Below are 23,965 nucleotides of genomic sequence, written 5' to 3'. Positions count from 1 at the left end.
TTATTTGTAGATTAAAACATGAAAAAGAAAAATTAAAAAAACATGATAGTACAACGGTTGACGCATTTCGAGCTACACTAGCTCTTAATCATGAGCTGGATTTTCCACTTTTTTTTCCACAGTTCATTTGCTCAGGAAACCAGCCTGAAGCCTCCGTGCACCGCACCTTTATTCCAGGAATTTCTCAACCGGGTGAGCTGATGTTTGCTCCATTGTGTTTTTTTACTCTCAAACACTTTCTCTAGATCACCACTTTGTAAAAAAAAATCCCATGCATGTCCGACGGAGTCCAGCGAACTTAGCCTAGTCCAGCGAATGGAAACCTGAAAAAGAGCATACACACAAAACATAGAGAAATAAAAAAGACACTTTCCCGCTTTCACCACTTTATTTAAAATAAAAAGTGCATGTGGGTCCGACTTAGTCTAAGCAAACCCAGTGAAGTCCATCATATCCACCATACAAAGCCTATGGAGTCTTGTTCTGATGCTTCATAGGCTTTGCCAACAGCCACTTCCAGGTCATGCAGTGCTGTGCAAGACCCGGTGATTCTGAAGAGTGGTGACATCGGTAACATTACCGCTATTCAGAATTGCCTGGCCTCACACAGCGCAGTGTGACCCAGAAGTGGCTGTTGGCAAAGCCTATGAAGCGTCGAAAGGAAGCTCCATAGGCTTTGTACAGCGGATTTGATGGAGTTTGCTGGATTCACTTGGACTACGTCAGAGCTGCGTGGGAATGTGTCTTTGTTTTAATACTCTGTGTTTTGTGTGTATGTTCTTTTCAGGTTTCAGAAAACCACACAGATAGAAAAAATTGCCTGTCTCATGCATGCAATTTTTTAAGCGGATGTGTGAGGGGGGCCTTGCACAGTATTTGTCAGGATCATTTGAGTCTTCAACTGACATTCTCCTGGCATGCATCAATGTCTGATCCTTTGTTCTCGGGGTATAAAGTTCCCCCCAGATGTGTCAAGCAAAGGATTACTGCCCATTCCTCATTTAGACAACATGCATGCTTGGTCAAAGCAAGTGTACATGTCTATGGGCAGATCAGGAAAAAGAGCTGTCAGTCTAAGGCCTCTTTCAGACATCTGAATTTTTTGCATACAAGAAAATCGGATTGATTATTTTCATCAGAGTTTGATCCAAGTTTGATCCGAGTTTGATCAGAGTGTGGTACTAGTGTGATCCGATTTTCTCATTCATGGAGAATTAAAAAAACAAACCATTTCTCTACCTTCTCCATTCTGATAGTCCATGAAAATTGGACCGCTCTCGGATGTAATTCGAGTGTAGTCCAATTTTTTCACAGACCCATTGACTTTCATTGCCTATTTTGAACCGTCAGTCAGATGTGTCCGATATTCTCCAAGGACCACTCGGTCAGAGCTAAAAATCTGACACAGATAGCACTCATACAAAAAAACGGACCTAAGACTATGTTCACATGGGAGTATTTTGATCAGTATTTTACATCAGCATTTGTAAGAGAAAACCGGGAGTGGAAAAATCAGAGGAAAAGTATGATAGAAACACGTCACCACTTCTGTATTTTTCACCCACTCCTGGTTTTGGCTTACAAATACTGATGTACAATACTGACCAAAATACTGAATGTGTGACATTGCCATAACAAACATTTTGCCAACAGAAAGATTATGGCAAGCTTTACTGGTTACCAGTGTATTAGTGATATGCTTATTTAGTGGTATGTTTTTCAGTATTAACCAAGGAAAATCAACTGCTTACTATAGTTTTTCCTTATGTGTTTTTCGTTTTTTCTTTTTTTACTAGTTACAGGTTGAATAACATCTAAGAATATAAAAAGTTTGATACGATCTTTGTAAAATCAAATGCAAAAACGATGCCAGCTGTTTATATATCAAGAAACAGAAAGTCTTGTTTCCCATAAATTAGAACTCCGTGCTCTTTTCAAGATCCAAACCAGAGGCGACTACTCCTACTTTAGGAAGAAAAATGGGTAATTAAACATTATTTTGCCATGGAGTTGGGCAAGTATCACGATGTTCCTGAAAGTGTTTATTGCTCAAGTAATGATATGTAAAATTAACTGCCATCAATAGAGTCTGCTTTTATAGTTCTGCGCTTGCCTTTGTGTTTTTATTTTTTCTTTTTTGTTCCATTTTACATCTGCAAATCAAATGTGCTTGGAATTGACTGCTCTTGTAAATCAAGCACAATGGAAACTGTTTAGTAAACTTAAAAACATGAAGTTTACAAAGAATAAGACATTGTTTTCTGAAGAATATTTACGGGAAATGTATTTATGCCCCACAACACTAGTAATTACTATGGCAATTATGTAATAACACAGTTAGATATTCTGTAAACATTAAGGAATATTTCCTGAGATATATGATTGCATTCATCGATTATTCATAGAGCTGCAACATATTTTACAGAACTGTTCACATAGGAATGGTACCCAACCAGCTTTGCTACCGACACACTGATATCTTTAAATCAGGGGCAGAACCAGCAAAATAATGAGATTTCTGAAATTTCATGCATATGCTGCTTTATTTTACTTGCAGATTTAAAGCAGTTTCAAACCTGCATCATGACAATTATTTTAGTGTTTTTGCAGCGTTTTTCACCAATTTAAATGAAAGGGGAAAAACACATAAAAAACTCATGCAATAAACATCTTTTTCAAGCTGCTTCCGCTCCAAAGACCACATGAAAAAAGACAAACTAAATGCTCAAAAGAATGAACATATGCAGGGCTCCTTCCTCTCCGAGCCCTGCTGTGCACTTATATAGTAGTTTTACACCAAATATGGGGTATCAATGTACTAAGGAGAAATTGCACAATAAATTGTTTGGTCTATTTTTTCCTGTTACTCTTGAGAAAGTGAAAAAATATGGTAATAAAACTACATTTTTGTGGCAAAAATGTGATTTTTATTTTCAAGGCTCAACGATGTAAAATTCTGTGAAGCTCCTGCAGGTACAAGGTGCTCACCACACATCTAGATAAATTCATTGAGGGGGGAATTTTCCAAAATGGGTTCACTTGTATGGCGTTTCCATTGTTTAGGCACATCAGGGCTTCTGCAAACACAACATTGCATCCCCTATCTATTAAAGCCAATTTTGCTTTACAAAAGTCAAATGGCGCTGCTTCCCTTCTGAGCCCTGCCGTGTGCTAAAACAGTGGTTTTCCACCACATATGGGGTATCAGCGTACTCAGGACATATTGCACAACAAATTGTATAGTCCACTTTCTCCTTTAACCCTTTTAAAAATGCAGAATTTGGGGCTAAAGCGACATTTTTCTTTCCAAATTGCTTTAATTCCTGTGAAAAACCTGAAGGGCTCATAAACTTTTTGAAGGTTTTATGATTATCCCTGCATCAAATTACAAGTCCATGTAGTCTTAAAAATCTTGTCAAAATAAAATAATATACTAAATAATAAGTGAAAAAGCTAAATAAATAAAATATAACCTTGCCTGTGTAGATGCATTCTCCTTCTATGTCTGTTCCTAAAAAGTTTTGAAATGCAAATTTAAAAATAATACAAGTGGTCATATGATCGCATATCAAAGTCCCCTATTGAGACTAAAAAATGAAGTATATTGTAAAAAAGATAAAAAAATAAAAAAGGTTTTAAAAATATTTAGAAAAATTCAAAAACAGAAAAATGTTGAAAATTTACACTTTTTCACAGTTAAAAATAAAGATACTGTATATAAAAATTCAGTACTTTCAGTACAGCCATGTCATAAAAGTCTGATCTTTGAAATTTTTAATTATTTAACCCATATGGTAAACATTGCAAAGAAAAAAAACTTCAAAATAACTGTTATTTCTGTCATGATTCCACCCCTCAGTGTGTCTGGGATGCAGTTACTGATGGCTCAACCGTACAATCTGGAACAGGGGCGTGCTGAAGGTGTCAATACTTTGATTGACAGCTCAGTGTCCAGTATGGTGCAGGGGCGTACTGAGCTGTCGGTGTTTTGATTTACAGCTCAGCCGTCAAAATCTGAGACTTTTGCCAGACGTACATTCAGCTCTGTGTGTTTTGTCTCCCTGTGCCTTGTGTTCTTCTTGTAGATCTTTCGTTGCCTGATTGGATCAGGTCCCAATGATGTTAACCCTTTGCTATCTTCTAGATGACGCGATCGATAGTGATCGCGGCATTTAGAAGATAGTGAGAGGAGAGGGGGTTGTCCTCTTACCTCTCCGACGGCCCATGAAGTCTGAGAGGACCTGCCGTTGTCATGGCAGCCAGAGGTCACATGACCACCTCCGGGTCTGCCATGTACGGTGTCCTGCTAGACTCAGCTTGCAGCTGAAGTCTAGCAAGAGATACTGACAGTGTAAAACTGTCAGCAGAGCTCTCATGCAATGCAATACATGTCTATTGCATTGCATGAGAACAGTGATAAGAAAAATAAAAATGTCCCACACAGGGACTAACTAAAAATGTAAAAAAAAAGTCTAAAAAATGTTTTCAAACTGTTAAAAAAAATCAAGAAATAAATAAAAATAAATAAATAAAATATTAAACCAATAAATCCATATATTTATGCAAAAACAAAAAAAGTACACATATTTGGTATCGCCGTGTCCAAAACAACCCGATCTATAAAACTGTCACACTAATTAACTCCTTCTGTGCATACCATAAAAAAAAAAAGAAAAAAAAAACGGAGCAAAAAACTATGTTTTTCATCATATCGCCAATCAAAAAGTGGAATAAAATGCGATCAAAAAGCAAAATGGAAATAAAAATGTTATGGTACCGCAGAAAACGTCATCTTGTTCCGCAAAAAAAAAGCCGCCATACAGCTCCATCAGCCAAAAAATAAAAAAGTTATAGCTCTCAGAATAAAGCGATGTAAAAAAAATATTTTTTCTATAAAATTGTTTTGTGTAAAAGCGCCAAAACATAAAAAAAAATATGCGGTAAGTGTAGTATCGCTGTAAATGTACTGACCCTAAGAATAACGCTGCCTTATCACTTTAACCACATGCAGAATGGCATAAAAAATTCTCAAAAAACAATTCCTGAATTGTTGTTTTTTGTTCATTTTACCTCCCAAAAAACGGAATAGAAAGCGATCAAAAAATGTCACATACCCAAAAATGGTACCAATAAAAATGTCAACTCATCTCGCAAAAAACATGCCCTTGCATGACTGTCGGCCGAAATATGGAAAAATTATAGCTCTCAAAATATGGCGATGCAAAAACTAGATTTTGCAAAAAAAAGCGTCTTTTTGTGTGTGACAGCTGTCAATCATAAAAACGCGATATAAATCTGGTATCACTGTAATCGTACCGACCCAAAGAATAAAGTAATCTTATCAGTTATACCACATGAGGAACAGCGTAAAAAATAAATAAAATAAATAAAACCAATTCTTCACCTGCTACTGATTTGTTTATTATGTCTCCTAAAGATCGCTGGTATGGCTCTGCGCTGAGCACTTACACCAGAGTTTTCCATTTCAGATGGAACCCATGACGGAAAATTCCCTGTAATGAGAAATTGCACAACAAATTTCATGGTGCAAATGCAACATGGAGTCCGCTAATTATTCAAGCAAATTTTACATTCAAAAAGTCTAATGGCGCTCCTTCCCTTCCGACCCCTGCAGTGCACCAAAACAGTGGTTTTCCCTCACATATGGGGTATCAGCGTGCTCAGGAGAAATTGCACTACAAATTGTGTAGTCCATTTTTTCCTGTTACCCTTGTGAAAATAAAAAAATTGTGTCTAAAGTAACATTTTTGTGAAAAAAAGTTAAATATTCATTGTTTTCTTCCACATTCCAAAAATTCCCGTGAAGCACCTGAAGGGTTAATAAACTTCTTGAATGTGGTTTTGAGCACCTTGAGGGGTGCAGTTTTTAGAATGGTGTCACTTTTGCGTATTTTCTGTCATAAAGGCCCCTCAAAGTCACTTCAATTAAGATGTGGTCCCTGAAAAAATGTTTTTGCAAATTTTGTAGGAGAAGTGAGAAATTGCTGGTCAACTTTTAACCCTTAGAACTTCCTAACAAAAAAAAATGTTGTTTCCAAAATTGTGCTGATGTAAAGTAGACATGTGGGAAATGTTATTTATTAACTATTTTGTGTGATATATCTCTCTGATTTAAGGGCATGAAAATTCAAAGTTTGAAAATTGCAAAATTTTCAAAATTTTTGCCAAATTTCAGATTTTTTCACAAATAAAAACAAGTGATATCAAAGAAATTTTACCACTATCATGAAGTACAATATGTCACGAAAAAACAATCTCAGAATCAGGAGAATCCGTTGAAGCATTCCAGAGTAATTACTTCATAAATTGACAGTGGTCAGAATTGAAAAAATTGGCCCGGTCACGAAGGCAAAAACAGGCTCTGGCGCGAAGTGGTTAAAGAAGAGGGGCAAGAGAAAATTACCAGTAAATGAGAATTAAACAGTGATGGAGAGGGAAAACAATAAGGGAAAGGGTTCACAGTAAAGATAAAGGTCTACAATATATGGCAGTGTCCAAAGAAAATTGAGAGGCCAACAAGAGACATTGGAGTTAGATAAGTTGACCAAAATTTCTATTTGTTTTTTTTTTTACCATAATGGTTTTCATTACAACATTTGGGAAAGGACAGGTTATCCGAGACAGGTTGTTTTAATCTGCCATTAAGCTCAACTGTATATTTCCGTCGATTACTGAAAGCACAGACCTCTTGCACAATGGTTTGTAGGTATGTGTGACAGATTTATTTCAGACCTTCTTGGCATGCGCTTTAACTTCTTTCCACATTTAAGTACATAAGTATACTATATTTAGCGTGTCAATACTACATGAAACTATGAACTCAAAAACAGGTTGTGTTTTTTATAGAAGGGATCAGCTATTTTTGGATCTTATACATTTTTTTTTAAAATGCCTTTCAAATCTACAGGAGCCTCTTGTTCAGACGCGATGGGTAAATATGGACTAAGATCTTTTTAAATCCCTTTGGTCGGAAGCAAATTTTGTTGTTCCTCAAAATGGCTTTTGCAACTAGTAATTTTCTTGGAAGAAAACCACAAATGCTTTTCATGTATTTCCCCTTAAGCTTTGAAAACCCTTCATGTATCCCATATATTCCACAATCCATGGAAAGTAATTGTGAATAAATTCTGCAATGCATTACTTACTGTATTTTTTCAGATCATTATCTGTTTAAAATCACCATCTACCATTCTGTGCAGTATACAATGTACATGGGTTCTATTAGATTTACTCAGACAGCTGCATTATGGTATTCCACATTAAAATGCGTATAGTACAGGAATATTCTATTTCATGCCATTATATTTTTTTGTTTAAGATGTTAGAGGACATCCGTTCATTTACCATTTTGTAAATGTGTTTTTCTTATTTTTTTTTAAAGCAAATTAGTCATTACCATGTGTTTTTTAAATTCACATGAAGGAATTATGCAAACTGATATTATAAGCAATCATGAACCTGAACTGTGCCTATATTTTTTTAATTAAAAAATATATTAGATTTACACAAAAACATATTTATGTACAATATATTAATTACACAGTATTAGAAGTGATGTCCCCTAATCATCAATGCAGGAGGAATGTAGCATTACACAGTGGCCATTCAGGTGAGCACTCATCCATATAATATATGTACTACCAGTAATGGAAGCCACTCTTAGGCCATGGTCACACGACAATATTTTCTCCCATCAGAGAATCAGGCCATTTATGCTAATCACACTCTGATTGGAGTGTGATCATAGTGTGATCTGATTTTTTTGGATGAGGAGAAGATGGTAAAAAAAATTCTCTATCTTCTCCATTACATCAGTCCCAGTGTTTTCTTTGGACTTGCCTGGCTGAGGGGTGATCCAAATAGGGCACGGTGCAATTTTTTCCTTGGACTGGGTTAGTCTGAGGAAATTATCAGACATGTACACGGAGCCATAGAATACCATTAGTCCAAGTGAGATCCGATGTTTTGTCAGATCACACGCAGACTGAAAATACGATCGTCTGCATGAGCCCTGACACAGCAATTCCCCATTGTAGATCACAGTGAGTTAGAGTGTCAAGCTATCTGATATGGCGTATTGATGAAGGTTGTCTTGATGTCATCCTTCCTGACAAGCTTATTGTTCTGTAGCTAGTAAATGAAGCCTGATTGCTTAGAATTTTCATTCTGCTCACCCTTTTTATTCTGTTTATAATGCTGTTAATAATTAGAGTATCCTTTTGACTAGGGCTACAAAGAGACTTTGGCTGTGACCGCTGTCCCGCAGCTACAGTGCATCAGGTGTTGCTGCTACATCACAATGCAATACACGTGAATGGGGTCATGTTGCGAACTGTGACGAGCAAGTTGCAAAAAGTCCAACCACCTTGTGACGCACTCCTGGGCCTGTGACGCGCAGCGTTGCGCACGCGGGAGCTTACCCGGAGCCGGATCTGTTGAGGGTTGTAGTCTCGTGGCGGTGACCCGGTCCGTGCCCAGGGAGTCAGACTAAGTGGCGCTGTATATTAGCAGTAGATGTTGGATGACTACGCCACCCGTTGAATGCAGCTTTGGAGCTGCCGCTGCAGGGCAGACCGCTGAGGCCGGTGGAAGGATGGTGCAGCGGGGATGGTATAACCCCCAACGGGAGGGGTATGGCCTCAGGGCAGCCGAAGTGGATGATGGGGGTAGCAGGAACCACTCAGAGACGATGCGTGTAGTTCAGGGTCTTTACTGGTGACAAAGATAGACCCTCCCGGAGTACTTGCTAGCGATCGGGGCCTGGTCAGTCCTTGAGCAGATGGGATCTCCCCTGGCCAGGCGGAGTTGTAGGCCTTCCCAGCTAACTGTACTCTTCTGGCTACCTTGCTAGAGGCGGGTAAAAGTAGCCCACGTCCCTGAGTGTACCGTGTGGTGCTCACCCGTATGGCCGGTGACTCGGGGCCTTCTAATGGCTTCCGCTCCACGATGGCGGTGCTGGTCCCACGCGTGTGACCGTGCCTTCGGGTTTCTGGGCCAGAGGACCTGCAATCCCCTGCCGGTCGGTTTCTGCTGCTGGGTAAGGATTAGTCCCCACAGCCTCTGACTCCGGGTCCGGTGATAACTTCTCAGTCAGGGCGAGCTCTGCAGCTGCCAGCCCCTGACTCCTTGTAGCACTGCTCCCACAGAGCTCCTGTTGTTTCTTCCTATGCTGCTTCTCTTCTCTGTCTCTACTTCTTCTCTACTCACTAACCCTGCCTCAGCCCTAGGTTTATATAGGGGAAGTTCTTCCCCTCCCAGGACTGGGCAGGAGGTGTGGCATGCACAGGATCCCTGACCAAGAGACCTCCCACCTGCTCTCAGACATAACATTGCCGTTACTGTGGAAACCAGACCCCTGGGGTGCCACATTGCCCCCTAGTGAAATTTAGTACTCCAGGACTAAACATATTTTTAGAAAAACATAACAAGGTATAAACAATAATAATACAATAAGAAAAACACATAAAGATGGTTACGGCGTGTCCGCAACTGGGTGCAGTCTTTGAAGAAAAGCAAGGTGTCCATTTCACCAAAACAAGGAGACGTAACCAGGTAGGGGTCTGTCCTGCCCCGAGTCCTTAACAGTCTTTAGTCCATTCCTGGGTTACGCTCCAACCATGTACAAAGGATTCCCGGTAAATCCACCAAAGACTCCCATAAATTACTAGAAACACATAATTATTTACAGGATATGGCCGCTCTCAGTCCTCGGCCAGTGGGGATAAGGAATGGCTGCTCACAGTCCTCAGCCTGGTTTAAGATAGGGGCACATGGGGAACAATTCACTAATCCCAACGGGGACCATATTTTAATTAGCAGCAGTCCTTGTACCCTTACGGGTAACTATTTACATCTCTTTATTCACGCTACTTCCCTTCAGTAGCTATGTCCTCTTTGTGCTCCCTCCTGAGGGTAGTCCTCAGACCCGTCCAGGTCCTCTTGGCTTTCCTCGTATTGGTAGTACTGCAGCTCCTCCTCGGTTAGCTGGGTTAGTATCTCTGCGACAGTCCTCCTCCCAGGTGGCCAGGACTTTACCTCCCTTTGGGCTGCCCCGGTTAATTGGGCCACCAGGATGCTCACTTTTTGCTCCTCTGTGAGGGGGTACACCTGGAAGAGGCTATCCAGCTTTTCTCTAAAGTCATGCAGGGTATGTGACTCCCCTGAGTACTGGGGTAGCCAGGCTGCCCCCGGGATATAGGGCATGGTGAAAGGCATGACCGCAACAGCGGTGGCGCTGGCGGGGGTTGAAGCGGTGAAGCTCTCCTCCGTATCCGACATCCTTCTCCCCCCTAGTGGACCGTGGCCTACCTTGCGATGATCCTCTTCCGTAGGCCGCGGCTCCGCAGTGGATCGTCAGGGTTGAGGACCTTCCGTCGCGCTCCTGTGACGTCGGCGTCTGCTGGGCTCCTTCCAGGACATTACGCAACGTCCGGACGTGAGGCGGGGCTTCAGTTCTCGCGCGCTTTCGGAGTCCACGCCCCTCTTCTTCCCGCGCGGCGTCCTCAAGATGGCGTCCAATGGTGGGAAAGCTCCACGTATGGCGGGAAGAAGGCTGAAGATGGCGCCGGATGGCGGGAAAACTCCACCGATGGCGGGAAGGAAGCGGAAGATGGCGCCGGATGGCGGGAATCTTCACCACTGGTAAGTTTGAACAGTCTTTTTCAGGCACGCAGTACCCGATGGTTGCGGGCACGAAATCCTGCCGACTACGCCAAAAGTTGACGCACCCCTGGGCCTGTGTCGCGCAGCGTTGCGCACGCGGGAGCTTACCCGGAGCCGGATCTGTTGAGGGTTGTAGTCTCGTGGTGGTGACCCGGTCCGTGCCCAGGGAGTCAGACTAAGTGGCGCTGTATATTAGCAGTAGATGTTGGATGACTACGCCACCCGTTGAATGCAGCTTTGGAGCTGCCGCTGCAGGGCAGACCGCTGAGGCCGGTGGAAGGATGGTGCAGCGGGGATGGTATAACCCCCAACGGGAGGGGTATGGCCTCAGGGCAGCCGAAGTGGATGATGGGGGTAGCAGGAACCACTCAGAGACGATGCGTGTAGTTCAGGGTCTTTACTGGTGACAAAGATAGACCCTCCCGGAGTACTTGCTAGCGATCGGGGCCTGGTCAGTCCTTGAGCAGATGGGATCTCCCCTGGCCAGGCGGAGTTGTAGGCCTTCCCAGCTAACTGTACTCTTCTGGCTACCTTGCTAGAGGCGGGTAAAAGTAGCCCACGTCCCTGAGTGTACCGTGTGGTGCTCACCCGTATGGCCGGTGACTCGGGGCCTTCTAATGGCTTCCGCTCCACGATGGCGGTGCTGGTCCCACGCGTGTGACCGTGCCTTCGGGTTTCTGGGTCAGAGGACCTGCAATCCCCTGCCGGTTGGTTTCTGCTGCTGGGTAAGGATTAGTCCCCACAGCCTCTGACTCCGGGTCCGGTGATAACTTCTCAGTCAGGGCGAGCTCTGCAGCTGCCAGCCCCTGACTCCTTGTAGCACTGCTCCCACAGAGCTCCTGTTGTTTCTTCCTATGCTGCTTCTCTTCTCTGTCTCTACTTCTTCTCTACTCACTAACCCTGCCTCAGCCCTAGGTTTATATAGGGGAAGTTCTTCCCCTCCCAGGACTGGGCAGGAGGTGTGGCATGCACAGGATCCCTGACCAAGAGACCTCCCACCTGCTCTCAGACATAACATTGCCGTTACTGTGGAAACCAGACCCCTGGGGTGCCACATTTGTATTTTATGCGACTTGCTTGTCGCGGTCACAGTACTCTCGAGCAAAATTATGAGCATTATGGGGAAGCCAGCATGGCCACACAAAAAACCATTACCCTGCTTTCTGATGCTTCAGTAGATGTTCTGCAAACTGCAAATCGAATCTCAAAAAGTGTTAGAATTTGCATGAAGGTGCAAATTTCAGGAAACTCGACTCAAACTTGACCCTCTGTGGATTGATGCACTCATCTCTTGTCGTGAATACATCTTCACAGACCGCCTCTCCCTTCTAAGGAAAAATTGTGTAGCATTTTGATAATGGAGATAAACGGTGTACGTGGCATTATTTATCCATCATACAGGAGATACAAGATGACAATTATGCCAATAAGATATTTTATTGCATTGCACATGTCCTTCAACCCTATCAAACACAGTAGCTAGGCCACCTTACTCTCTACAAAGTAGTAGAAGTTAGTAAAAGGTATTTTATACATCCCTATGTTTTTGTTTCTTATTATTAGTGTTGAGCCACCCCCGTAGTGTTCGAGTTCGGTTCGGTTCGTCGAACACCCGTATGTTCGACGAACTGTTCATCAAACTGTTAGACGAACACCTTCGAACACCGTTAAAACCAATGGCAGGCAAACAAAAACACATAGCAACACATAGAAAACACATAGAAAACACTTCAAAAGTGTCCAAAAGCTGACAAACTGCTCAGAAGACACAAATAACACATGGAAAAGTGACAAGTACATATAGTCATGCGAAAAGAAAAGAGGTGGAGGAGTAAAAGGAGGGGGAGACACAGATATAGAAAAAGTGCGAAGCCGACACGGCCAGTCTGTTCCTGCCCGTGCGACCTCCGTGTCGCCGTGTTTGTGCTAGAGCTGCGGTGGACCCTGACAGCCAGCCCCCCTCTCCCAATACTGGTGCCTGTCAGTTGGTGGGTCGAGCGAGCCCCCCTGCGGTTGAGGCAGGTCTAAGCTTTTTCATTTAAATTGTCTCTCTAATTTGAATGAGTACACTTTAAATCCTTTTACAAGGATCTATTGGAGGGCAAGTCTCATGCCAGCAGCTGCGGGAATTCCAGCTCCAGTAGCGTCCACTAAAGCTGCTGCAGTTAAAAAGCTTTTATAAGGATCGAGCTTGGCGGTCCACCGCAAGGCGCCCTACCGCCAGTCCCAGCCCCCGTGCCTTGGGGTGCCTCCCGATGCTCTTCACTGAGTGTCCCGGGGGCCCAAACCATTTCCTTTGAAAAAATTAAGTGTCCAAACTACAGGTGGTGTAGCTTGCTTAACAGCTGGGATAATCCGCTGACTAGCAGACACTGCTACTAGGCGCAAAGTATTTCCTGGGCTAGATGCAGTTAAAAATTTGTAATTAGATACTCTCGTTGGATGCTGAGAAAGCATTCCATAGAGTCTTCTGGCACGCCATATATTATTCTCTTAAAAAGCTTGGGGTAGGGGTCTAGGGGACCCTTTTATAGCCACAATCACGGCCCTGCATCGCAATACGTCACCTAGGCTGAAGATAAATGGAACGGTAGCACCCTGAGGACTCAGTTGCTACAGAGGTATTGCACCTCACAAAGAGATGTGATATCTCACTCTCAGGTAAGGATGGAGTGTGGATCAGGACCCCGACACCTGCATGCATTACACCACATTGCCGTGGGGCAGGGCGACCAATATGCCCCTGAGATGGGCACGATAGTCCCTGTCCCTGGCTAGAGTGGGGGGAGGGAACATCGAGGAAGGGGAACCCTGTAGTACAGGAGCAGGGAGGAAGCAGTTCCTGGGTGCATTGAGAAGGGAGTATAAAAGGTGTGCACCATCTTAGTTCAGTGCAGAGAAGTCTGAGCAGAAGTGACAGGGAGCAGGGGCTCTGCATGAGCTATGCTCCGGAGGCGGGCCTAGTAACAGAGGCCCAGGTCTGCAAGAGGGAGAAGGAAGGAAGAGGAGCGGAGAAGGCTCCAGGAATGAGGAACGAAGGGATCCCAGGGGTGCGGACGGGCAAGTCACCACCGCATGCCTGAATCAACCTGCGTGGAGGGGTCAGGTCAAAGGGGGAGACCGGTCCCCGAAAATAGTGGAGGCAGGAAACGACCCTCAGCTAGAAACCGGAGGCTGTGGCAATTTATGTGGCGCAACCCCTCGCTACACCCGCTAGGAAGGCACCACATAGGGTCAGGGAAACTGGCGCCAAGTTTACCAAGAGGAGGCCCGAGGCAGCCGGACAGAAGCGTGGTCACTGGTGGGGTAAGAAAGGCCAGAGAAAGGACACACAAAGGGGGTTCTGAGAAGCGTTCCAAAGTTTTCTGGGAGTTGGCCGAGCCCCTCACCTGGTGAGCACAGTACGACGTGGGCAGCCGTTACCTGCAGAAGTGGTCTGGATAATAAGAACTGTGAGTAAAGGCCCTGGACTGCATCACTGACTCCGTGTCGTTACTGCTGCTGCCCTGCACCATCACCCCCATCCTCCGCATACACTGCCCTGAGGCTATACTCCTCCCATGGGGAGTTATACTATGCTCTGCTGCACCCACAACACCAGCCTGAGCGGTCTGCCCTGCAGCGGCGGTTCACTCTGACCGCAATCCACGGGTGGCGTAGTCGGACATTTACACATCAAAACCACATAAATAGTAGAGATGAGCGTTGTTCTACTCGAACTGTTCGCCAATCTCAAATTCGAGCTGTTTTGGGCGGTGTTCGAGCCGGTCGGCGAACACGAACAATTTGAGAAAAATTCGGCTGTTCGAGGTTATGTTCGATAACTGTTCGTGCACCAAAATCATAACTGGATTTTTTCTCAGTAATGTTGAAAATTAATGTTAATACGCAGTTTGAGTGTACAGCGGGGCGGGGGGAGGGGCAGGGGATGGATCTCTGCAGGAACAATGAAGATCTCCATTTTTTTTTCTCTTTCCCGCATTTGCAGTGGGGAGGTGCAATCTGTCAGCCTATCAGCAGCGCACACACGGAGCGAAGTGCTTTTTTTCACACAAGCAAGGGCATGTGTGATTGGCAGTGTATGTCACATGTCCTTGCCCTATAAGACCAAGCCATTTTCCCCGTCGCCACCATTTTCTCACTGCTGCAGCTGCGTGTTAGACGGCACCGCTGTTGCTGTGTGCGCTATACCTTGTTAATTTCAAGCCAATTTTCGCACAAATATACAGATAGCTTGGGAGTAGGGAATAGTTGTGATTGCAGTCCTTTTAAGGACTAGGTTACAGCATTTCCTACGACTTTTATCAGGCAGGTCTGTGCTCTTAAATAGATAGATTGTGGGAGTAAAGACTAATTGTAATTGGAGTCCTTTTCAGGACTAGGTTACATCAGTTCCTATCAGTTTTTGCCAGGCAGGTCTGTGCCAGTGCTGTGCAAGTTTTTTTCACAGCATTTGGCTGAATCTAGCAAAGCTAATCCTTTTTGGCCTATTGCAGAGTGTGTTAGTCAGTGGAGTAGCCTATCTGTGTTGCAAGATATACCACCTGTGTATAGAATACCAATTTTTTTACTGCACCTAGTGAAGTAAAATCTTTTGGGCATAGCATCATTCTATTAGTCCTTCTATACTGACCTCCAGCAGGTTGCAAATTGAATATAATTTTTTTCTGCATCTAGCTCTGAAAAAATATTTGGTCTTCTAGCGGTGTGTGGGACTTGGTCTATTAGTCCATCTATACTGACCTCCATCAAGTTGCAAATTAAAAATAATTTTTTTCTGCATCTAGCTCTGAAAAAATATTTGGGCTTCTAGCAGTGTGTGGGACTTGGTCTATTAGTCCATCTATACTGACCTCCATCAGGTTGCAAATTAAAAATAATTTTTTTCTTCATTTATCTCTGAAAAAATATTTGGGCTTCTAGCAGCGTGTGGGACTTGTTCTATTAGTCCATCTATACTGACCTCCATCAGGTTGCAAATTAAAAATAATTTTTTTCTGCATCTAGCTCTGAAAAAATATTTGGGCTTCTAGCAGTGTGTGGGACTTGGTCTATTAGTCCATCTATACTGACCTCCATCAGGTTGCAAATTAAAAATCATTTTTTTCTGCATCTAGCTCTGAAAAAATATTTGGGCTTCTAGCAGTGTGTGGGACTTGGTCTATTAGTCCATCTATACTGACCTCCATCAGGTTGCAAATTAAAAATAATTTTTTTCTTCATTTAGCTCTGAAAAAATATTTGGGCTTCTAGCAGTGTGTGGGACTTGTTCTATTAGTCCTTCTATACTGACGTCCAGCAGGTTGCAAATTGAATATAATTTTTTTCTGCATCTAGCTCTGAAAAAATATTTGGGCTTCTAGCGGTGTGTGGGACTTGGTCTATTAGTCCATCTATACTGACCTCCATCAGGTTGCAAATTAAAAATAATTTTTTTCTGCATCTAGCTCTGAAAAAATATTTGGGCTTCTAGCGGTGTGTGGGACTTGGTCTATTAGTCCATCTATACTGACCTCCATCAGGTTGCAAATTAAAAATAATTTTTTTCTGCATCTAACCCAGCCAATAGTTTTGGCCTAATACCACAGTTTGGCCACTCAGCTCTGCTCGGTTACCATCCATTGTTTTTTTGTGCAAACAACTCCAGAGTTGTGAATTAGTTAACCACCAAAATGAGTGGAAAAAGGCCTGCTGCTGGTGGAAAGGGGAATAGGCGTGTTGGGAAGGGGAAAAAAGGTTGTGTCCGTGGGGTAGGTGCAGAAGAAAGACCATCTTCCAGCCAAACTAAAATGTCTACTTCTTTTAGCGGACAATGTGATAAGATCCCTTTCTTACGGCCACGCCAATCGCTACAAATTCCAGATGAGGCACAAAAACAGCAGGTGCTTCAACGGATATCAAGTGCTCCTTTAAGTGGGCTCTCCTCCACATCAACTTCAACATCACAAATACTCCAGTCCTCAAAGGTGTCACCCAAATCGCACTTGCTTCCTCACAGCTCCCAAATCTCCAGCTGCCCGTCTGAGTATGAGGTAGAACAGATGGTTGAGTCTGCAGAGCTGTTTACTCATACTATAGCCTGGGAATCAGAGGTCGACTCCAGCGCTTCTGTGAATCCAGACGAGGAAATGATCTGCACTGATGCCCAGAATCTTTATGAGTCGGATCAAGGACCAGACGCAGAAGGTTCTGACCATAATGTAGACCCTCATTCCCAAACTGTAACTCCTGTTGGTGGAGACAATGAGGAAGACGATGATAAGACTCAAATACCTGATTGGAGCGACAACTTTAGTTTTTTGTCAGGGCAGGAACAGGTTGGCTCTGAGGACGACGGGTGTGATAACGCACAGGGTGATGATGATGAGGTCGGAGATCCCACTTACTGTCAACCCACAGTCAGCCAAGAGATGAGGTCAGCAGAGGAGGTGGAGGAAGATGCTAGTGACGACGAGGTCAGGTTGCGCCTTCCTGGACAGAGACGTAGTACTGGAAGCACGTCAGCAACTGCATCCTCAAACACAACTCTGCCTCTCACCACAAGTCGTGGTGGCTCTTCAGGTCGCATGGGTGCTAAGCCTTGCATAGCCTGGGCATTTTTTCAGATCGATAAAGATGACCCAACTCGTGTTATCTGTAACATTTGTCAGCAAAAGCTAAGTAGAGGCCAAAAAATACATAGTTTGAGTACTTCATGCATGAACCGGCACATGGACATGAAGCATAAGTTGCAGTGGGAAGCTCAGTGTGCTACAATGCGGTCTAGCCGGCCGGGCCAACCACCGTCTGCCATATCTTGTGCATCCGCGGCCTCTTCATCCTCTGTGACTGGGGGGACAGCAGTCACACCTGTTTTGGGGCGCAGACCTGCCACCTCTTTACCCGCAACAGCCAGCGTGATTGGCAGGTCATCATTTTCTTTGGAGGTGGTAACACCAGCTGGTCTTGAGCGCTGTCCGACATCGATAGCACCACCTTTGGATCAAGGCAACCTAACATGTCCGCCTGCATCTTCCTCACAGACCGGCAGTTTGCCGCGGACACCCTTATCAACCCCGTCTAAGCACAATAGCCAGCCCTCGGTCCCTCAGATGTGGACAAGTAAAAGACCATTTCCTCCTAGCCATGAGAAAGCTAAGAGGTTGAATTTCACCATCTGCAAGCTCTTGGCTACAGAAATGCTGCCTTTCCGCCTGGTGGACACAGAGGATTTTCGAGACCTTATGTCCGTCGCAGTGCCCCAGTACCAGATGCCCAGTCGGCACTACTTCTCAAAGAAAGGTGTGCCTGCGCTCCACCAGCATGTCGCACACAACATCACCGCTTCTTTGAGAAACTCTGTGTGTGACAGGGTGCATTTCACCACAGACACTTGGACGAGTAGGCATGGACAGGGGCGTTACATGTCGCTGACTGGGCACTGGGTAACTATGGTGACAGCAGGACAAGGGGCTGCTGTCCAAGTCTTACCGTCCCCACGAGTTGTGCGTCAATCCTCTTTATGTCATTTTTCCTCCACTGCTTCTGCCTCCTCAACCTCCTCTCGGTCTTCCACCTGCACCCAAAGCCTGTCTGGTCATGCCACAAGCTTTCTAACTGCGCAGAAGGGATCCTGCACACCTCCTTACTATGCTGGCAGTAGGGCTCAACGTCATCAGGCGGTTTTTACATTGAAATGTCTGGGAAATGTGAGTCACACAGCTGAGGAGTTGTGGTCAGCTCTGGAGAACCAATTTCATGAATTGTTGTCTCCACTGGACCTGAAACCAGGGAAGGCCGTGTGCGACAATGCTGCAAACCTGGGTGCGGCCCTTCGCCGGGGCAATGTCACACACGTGCCTTGTATGGCTCACGTGTTGAACCTGGTTGTCCAGCAATTTTTAGCCCACTATCCCAGACTAGATGGCCTTCTGCAGAGGGCACGGTCGCTGTGTGCTCACTTCCGCCGTTCGCATCCCGCAGCTCAGCGACTTACATCTCTACAGAAGTCGTTGGGCCTGCCACTTCACCGGCTAAAATGCGATGTGCCTACCCGGTGGAATTCAACTCTGCACATGTTGCAGCGACTGTGGCAGCACCGACAAGCCCTGGTGCAATACGTTCTGACGTATAGCCTGGGCCAACGAGATTCAGAGGTGGGGCAAATCACGCTGGAGGAGTGGTCTCAGATCAGGGACCTATGCACCCTTCTGCACAGTATTGAAATGGCGACGAAGATGTTTAGTGCTGACGATGCCATTATCAGCATGACTATTCCGGTGATTTACATGCTGGAGCACATGTTAAACAGAATTCGGAGTCAGGTGGTGGCACAAGAGGAGGTGGAGGAAGTAGAGGAGGAGGAGTTGTATGCGGAAGGGCTAACATCTGCAAGGTCCAGACGGTCGGCAGCACCAGGGCGGCAGGCATGTGAGGGTGGGGGAGATGATTTTACCAGGGCGCATGGTAGCAGCCAAACTAGTGAGGAAGGTGCAGGGGCCCAGGAAGAAGTGGAGGACGAACTGATGGAAGACTCATCAGATGAGGGAGACCTTGATCACATTTCTGTTGTGCGAGGTTGGGGGGAGAGGACAGAGGAAGGAAGCATGATTGTTACCTCGCCACCAACACAACAGGGACTTGGTGCTCCTGGATGCGCAACACACATGAGTGCCTTCTTGCTGCACTACCTGCAACATGACCCTCGAATTGTGAGAATTAGAAATAATCCTGACTACTGGGTTGCCACACTGTTAGATCCCCGGTACAAAAGTAAATTTGCAGAAATTATTCCTGCCATAGAAAGGGATGCACGCATGCAGGAGTATCAGCAGAGACTGTTGCAGAATCTTACATGTGCTTTTCCACAAAATACCAGTGGTGCACGTAGTGAATCTCACAGTTCCAACTTGCCAACCGTGGGACCGTCAAGTGTTCAGCACTCAAACCGTAACAGAACCACAGTATCTGCTGGTAACATCAATTTTGCGGAATCATTTCACCACTTTTTTAGCCCATCCTTTGCAAGGCCACAGGAGACAAGAAGTCTGACACATAGTCAACGCCTAGAGACGATGGTACAGGAGTATCTCCAAGTAAACATTGAAGCCACAACTGTGTCACTGGACCCTTGCTCTTTTTGGGCTTCCAATCTGGATAAATGGCCGGAGCTAGCCACTTACGCCTTGGAGATCTTGTCATGCCCCGCAGCCAGCGTTCTGTCTGAACGTGTGTTCAGCGCTGCTGGTGGTGTGCTGACAGATAAGCGCACGCGGCTCTCCACTGATAATGTAGACAGACTCACGTTCATAAAGATGAACAAATCATGGATCCGAAACGACTTTTCTACCCCTGTGTCATCCTGGGGAGAGTAAAAGCTTGATGATTGGTTAAAATCACCCTACCAACCGTTTTAAGCTTTCAAATTACTAATCATGTTTATCTGTATCTTGACTGGAAAATAATTTGGGCTTTGTAGCAGTGTGCAGCACTGATCCTATTAGGCCATCTATAATAAGCTTCACCAGATTTAAAATTAAAAATAATTTTTAGCTGCATCTAGCCCGGAAAATAATTTTGGGGCTCCGAGATGCGCAAGACACATAAGTGCCTTCTTGCTGCACTACCTGCAGCATGACCCTCATATTGTCAGAATTCGAAGTAATCATGACTACTGGGTTGCCACACTCTTAGATCCCCCAAACTTTTCGATCAACCTTTTCATTTTAATAAAGACCAAAAAAATGGTCATTTTTGAAATAATAAGCATTAGCAGGTTGTTAGAAACTGAAATCAAACAGTTTTCAACTCAAAACTTTATTCTAGGTGATGTTACATTTTCACATAGGACCCCTTGTTCGAAAGGAGCTTCTGAACTCTCTCGTCCATTGAATTTGTCAGGTTTTGGATGGTTTCTGCTTCAATTGTTTTGCATGAGGACAGAATACCCTCCCAGAGCTGTTGCTTAGATGTGAACTGCCTCCCGCCATCATAGACACTCCTTTTAATGATGCTCCAAAGGTTCTGAATGGGGTAGAGGTCAGGGGAGCATGGGGGTCACACCATAAGTTTGTCCCCTTTTATGCCCATATCAGCCAGAGATGCAGATGTTTTATGTGCAGCATGAGATGGTGCATTATCATGCAGAAAAATGAACTTGCTGTGAAATACACGGTTCTTCTTCTTGAACCATGGCAGGAAGTGCTGTTTGAGAAAATCCACATACATTATGGAGTTCATCTTTAGCGCCTTCAGGGATCCTAAAGGGGCCGACAATCTCTCTCCCCATGATTCCAGCCCAAAACATTACTCCACCTCCTCCTTGTTTGCGCTGTAGCCGTGTTTGCGTGGGGTGTCCATCAACCAGCCATCCTCCACTCCATTCATCTGGACCATCGAGCGCTGCACGGCACTCATCCGTGAACAAAACAGTTTTGAAATCAGTCTTCATGTAATGTTTGGCCCACTGGAGCCTTTTCTGCTTGTGTGAAGTGGATAGAGGAGGTCGACAGGATGGCGTATGCACAGCTGCAAACCTCTGAAGGACCCTGCATCTTGTTGTTCGGGGGACGTTGGAGGCACAAGCAGCTTCAAAAACTTGTCTGCTGCTATGACAAGGCTTTTTTGCCGCTGCTCTTTCAACCTGACGTAATTGCCTGTAGGAAAGAGTCCTCAATTTGCCCTTATCAGCACGCACACGTGTGTACTGTGAATCAGCTACATACTTCTTGATTGCCAAGACACTTCATCCTGATCATCGCACAATGTTGATTGTAGTCATGCCTTGACCTAAACACTCCACAATTTGTTGCTTCTCAGCAGCCGACACATCCTTTTTCTTTCCCATTTTGGCAGAAAATGTAGGCTGCTTAATAATGTGAGAGAGCCTTCTTAAGTAGTCTTGCCTTTCATTGGACACACCTGCCAAACTAATTAGCACAGGTGTCTGCAATTGCTTACAGTGATATAAAGAGCCCTGACACACATCACCATCAATGAGTTTAACTGACAAACAAACAAATTCTTCCCTTATCACTCCTAAACACTTTTTGCATAATAATTTGGAACGCGGTGTACATGTGCTTTTCCACAAAACACCAGTGGTTCACGTAGTGAATCTTACAGTTCTAACTTGCCAACCGTGGTCTGTATGGAATTGTTCAATAAAGGGCCCAAAATTAAGATAACATAGATGGGAGAGGTCTCTATGAATAGAAATTCCTAAGTATTTGATACCCTGTGAGGGCCAGGCAAAGGGAAAGTTGGACTGGATGGAATCCTATATGGATTTAGGGAGGGAGACATCGAGGGCCTCAGACTTCGCTGCATTGATTTTAAAATTTTACCATGTAACAAAGTGATCTATTTCAGCCATAACAGCAGGGATGGATATATGTGATTGAGTGATATATACTAGGACATCATCAGCAAGTAGAGAGCACTTGTACTCGGTGCCTTCCACCTCAATCCACCTAATATTGGGGTTATGGCGAATTGATGAGAGCAGGTGCTCCGTCACTAGGATGTATAAGAGAGGGGACAGAGGACATCCCTGCCTTGTCCCATTGGTGATTGTGAAAGGTGATGAAAATGTTCTGACGCACCCCCTGGGCCTTGGGACACCCGGAGCCGGACCCTTTTTGGTGGATGCTGGTGGTTGTAGTCTTCGTGGCGGCGATCCGGTTCCGTGGCTCAGGGCGGTCAAACCAGTGGCGGAACTATTTATGTGGTTTTGATGTTTAAATGTCCGACTACGCCACCCGTGGATTGCGGTCAGAGTGAACCGCCGCTACAGGGCAGACCGCTAAGGCTGGTGTTGTGGGTGCAGCAGAGCATAGCATAACTCCCCACGGGAGGAGTATAGCCTCAGGGCAGTGTATGCGGAGGATGGGGGTGATGGTGCAGGGCAGCAGCAGTAACGACACGGAGTCAGTGATGCAGTTCAGGGCCTTTACTCACAGTTCTTATTATCCAGACCACGTCTGCAGGTAACGGCTGCCCACGTCGTACTGTGCTCACCAGGTGAGGGGCTCAGACAACTCCCAGATAACTTTGGAGCGCTTCACAGTACCCCCTTTGTGTGTCCTTTGTCTGGCCTTTCTTACCAACACTTCTGTCCGGCTGCCTCGGGCCTCCTCTTGGTAAACTTGGCGCCAGTTTCCCTGACCCTATGTGGTGCCTTCCTAGCGGGTGGAGCAAGGGGCTGCGCCACATAAAATGTCAGAGCCTCCGGTTTCTAGCTGAGGGTCGTTTCCTGCCTCCACTAGTTCGGGGACCGGTCTCCCCCTTTGGCCTGACCCCTCCACGCAGGTGGATTCGGGCGTGCGGTGGCGACTCGCACGTCCGCACCCCTGGGATCCCTTCATTCCTCGTTCCTGGAGCCTTCTCCGCTCCTCTTCCTTCCTTCTCCCTCTTGCAGACCTGGGCCTCTGTTACTAGGCCCGCCTCCGGAGCAGAGCTCATGCAGAGCCCCTGCTCCCTGCCACTTCTGCTCAGACTTCTCTGCACTGAACTAAGATGGTGCCCACCTTTTATACTCCCTTCTCAATGCACCCAGGAACTGCTTCCTCCCTGCTCCTGCACTGCAGGGTTCCCCTTCCTCAGTGTTCCCTCCCCCCACTCCAGCCAGGGACAGGGACTGTCGGGCCCATCTCAGGGGCATATTGGTCGCCCTGCCCCACGGCAATGTGGTGTAATGCATGCAGGTGTCGGGTCCTGATCCACACTCCATCCTTATCTGAGAGTGAGATATCACACCTCTGGGTGAGGTGCAATACGTCTGTAGCAACCGAGCCCTCGGTGCTACAGTTCCATTTATCTTCAGCCTAGGTGACGTATTGTGATACAGGGCCGTGATTTTGGCTATAAAAGGGTCCCCTAGACCCCTACCCCAAGCTTTTTAAGAGAATCATATATGGCGTGCCAGGAGACTCTATGGAATGCTTTCTCAGCATCCAACGAGAGTATCTACTTACAAATTTTTAACTGCATCTAGCCCAGGAAATACTTTGTGCCTAGTAGCAGTGTCTCCTAGTCAGCGGATTATCCCGGCTGTTAAGCAAGCTACACCACCTGTAGTTTGGACACTTAATTTTTTCAAAGGAAATGCTTCGGTTCCACGGGATACTTAGTGAAGAGCATCAGGAGGCACCCCAAGGCATAGGGGCTGGGACTGGCACTAGGATGCCTTGCGGTGGACAGCCGAGCTCGATCCTTATAAAAGCTTTTTAACTGCAGCAGCTTTAGTGGACTCTACTGGAGATGGAATTACGCGGCTGCTGGCATGAGACTTGCCCTCCAATAG

Source organism: Phyllobates terribilis, unplaced genomic scaffold (assembly GCF_046119375.1).
Source record: "Phyllobates terribilis strain yellow unplaced genomic scaffold, ASM4611937v1 Scaffold_4__5_contigs__length_816908805, whole genome shotgun sequence".
Taxonomy (NCBI): domain Eukaryota; kingdom Metazoa; phylum Chordata; class Amphibia; order Anura; family Dendrobatidae; genus Phyllobates; species Phyllobates terribilis.
Note: the sequence above shows the minus strand (reverse complement) of the source record.